This window comes from Triticum aestivum, chromosome 1B (genome assembly GCF_018294505.1).
Source record: "Triticum aestivum cultivar Chinese Spring chromosome 1B, IWGSC CS RefSeq v2.1, whole genome shotgun sequence".
In the NCBI taxonomy this organism is placed as follows: domain Eukaryota; kingdom Viridiplantae; phylum Streptophyta; class Magnoliopsida; order Poales; family Poaceae; genus Triticum; species Triticum aestivum.
Window position 1 is genome coordinate 95,234,361 of NC_057795.1, and position 3,197 is coordinate 95,237,557.

Genomic DNA, 3,197 nt, shown 5'->3' on the forward strand with positions numbered 1-3,197 from the left:
AACGGCTTCAAATTTGCTCCTGGAATGTAGCATCGTTGGGTGTTGGGTCGTCTGGCATGACGTGCGAGGGCAGGTCTGCAGGCAGAACATTTCATCTCAACCGTTGAACTCACAGATGTAACGTGGGCGGTTGGATGTGATTTAGCTTGCTAGATCAGACGTTCGTGGGTTCTCTGTGTGTACTTCACGGTGTGTCCATAGGAAAACTGATATTTGCTCTTTTAATAGTAGTAGTAGAGATAAAGCAAATTGGTTTTTTTTTCGTCCGTCATGACATTTTTTTAAAAAGTCCCTCTATTTCAGAGAATTCAACACGTGGTCCTATTTTAGGTAAAACGAATCGTTTTTTTCATATTTTACACAAAAGTTCCAGTGTTTTGTTGAAATCAACCCGCAGTCCAGATTTAAGTCACACCCGAACCGTTATTTTACATTTTTCGAAACCCCCCTTGATGTTTTAGGTAATTCATCCGCGGATCATATTTAAGTCAAATAATGTTTTTTAAATCATCTATATCTTTTAAATCGTAACTCCGATTTGAACATGTTATCTATGAAATTTGATTAGAAAAATATGTAGAATATGAATATGAGGTTATTTTCACCTGTTAAGTATTTTTAAATATTATTTAAGAATATATTTAAGTGAAATAAATGATTTTCTAAATTATCCGTATCTTTTAAACCGTAACTTCGATTTTAACATATTATATATGAAATTTTATTAGAAAAATATGTGGAATCTAAATATGATGTTAATTTTACTTGTTAAATATTTTTAAAATATTGTTTTGGGAGCAAACTTATAATTTATAGCGTAAGGTCCGTTTTACTTTCGTATCGGCGGCGATTCGAATTGCAAATAAACACCCCACTATAACAATATAGGGAAAATAAAACATCGATAACTACACATGCATACCTCTGAAAAATGACGCAGGGAAAAATAACAGATTTCTCATCGCGAGAGTGAGAGAAAGCGAGCGAGAGAGAGAGAGAGAGAGAGAGAGAGAGAGATGGAGGGAGGGAGGGAGGGAGGGAGAGGGAGGAGAGGGGGAGAGAGACGCCTTAGGATTAAACATATTCAAACATGTTTTTTTGTTTTGTGTGAACACCGAAGCCATCGCCGGTGAGGGTGAGAAGGAGGATAAGCGGCAACACAAATATGATGCCTCGCAAAAATAAAGGAGATGTACCTATTGTGGTCTTGGGTGATGGTTGTTGGGTTAAGAATGTGTGTTATGTTTTCTCTCCCGTTGCAACGCACGGGCTCTTTTGCTAGTAATAATCTTTACCTAATAATAAAGCAAATTGGATTTCTTTCGTCCGTCATGGAATTTTCCAGAGAAGTCCCTCTATTTCAGTGAATTCAACCCGCAGTCCTGTTTTAAGATAAACGAATCGTTTTTTCATACTTTACACAAAAGTCCCTGTGTTTTGTTGAAATCAACCCGTAGTCTAGATTTAAGTCACACCCAACCGTTATTTTACATTTTTCTAAACCCCCTGATGTTTTTTTAAATCATCCATATCTTTTAAAACCGTAGCTCCGATTTGAACATGTTATATATGAAATTTGATTAGAAAAATATGTAGAATATGAATATGAGATTATTTTCACCTATGAAGTATTTTTAAATATTATTTTGAAACATATTTAAGTCAAATAAATGATTTTCTAAATTATTTGTATCTTTTTAAATCGTAACTTTGATTTTAACATATTATATATGAAATTTTATTAGAAAAACATGTGGAATCTAAATATGATGTTAATTTTAACTGTTAAATATTTTTAAAATATTGTTTTGGAAGCAAACTTATAATTTATAGCGTAAGATCCGTTTTCCTTTCGTACTGGCGGCGACCCGGATTGCAAATAAACACCCCACTATAATAATATAGGGAAAAGAAAACATTGATAACTACACATGCATACCTCTGAAAAATGTCGCAGGGGAAAACAACAGATTTCTCATCGCGAGAGTGAGAGAAAGCGAGAGAGAGAGAGGGAGGGAGAGGGAGGGAGGGAGGGAGAGGGAGGAGAGAGGGAGAGAGAGACACCTTAGGATTAAACATATTCAAACACATTTTTTTTATTTTGTGTGAACACTGAGGCCATCGCCGGCGTGGGTGAGAAGGAGGATAAGCGGCAGCACAAATATGATGCCTCGTAAAAATAAAGGAGATGAACCTATTGTGGTCTTGGGTGATGGTTGTTGGGTTAAGAGTGTGTGTTATGTTTTCTCCCCCGTTGCAACGCACAGGCTCTTTTGCCCCTTAAAAGATAAAGCAAGTGTAGTAATTGAAGTAACTTTAAGCAAATATCATTACTGCGCTTTTGAACCCGCAGCTACCAAAAAAGACAACATTAAGATACACTTGTCAGTCAAAAGTGACTATAAGTTAGTTGAGGAAACAAGAGTAACACCCAGATTGCAGATTTATATAAACAGGAAAGGACACCACGTATGGCAACATGACTTTGTCATGTAGTTCTAAATCAACGATTCATTCAGGAAAGCAGACAACATCAACAACGATCATTCATATGAACCAAATAATGTAATTTTTGCCAAGAACACAAGGGTGTAAAATTAACAACATGAATTGCCATATCAATCAATAAAATAAGCTAGGTAAAAAGAGTACATCATTCCCGTTGGTGTTTTATTTCCATCCATGAGTCATTGTCATCAAATAATTTGTGCATATATAGAGAATAAAAGGAAACAGGACGTGTAATATGAAATAGAATAACTGAATATTTCTTTGCCAGCATGGGTAGTGAGGAAAAAAATTTCACACATATGCAACAACAATAAAACCATCAAGTTAGCCACCTGGCAATTAATTGTCCACACATCTTATTGTCACCCTTGTTAACTAAGCCTTTGAGCATGCACATGATGATTTGCTCAAGCTTTCTTGTGTTCCATGCCCTAGCTGGAATTTCTGCTAACAAAAGAAAAGGGAGATCACCATATAAGCAAAAAAGAACAAAGCAAAATGATACAAATAAGCATGTCAGAGCAGCACCCAGCATTCACGGTGACATGGAAGTGCTCTCTGAACTACAACCCAGAATAAACACATGTAGTTTTCTCTAAATGCTAAAAGATGCATGGTTTGAAAATTTTCTAACCCAAACAATAACTCAAAACCAACCCATCTGGATCTGGAACAACACATTTAAA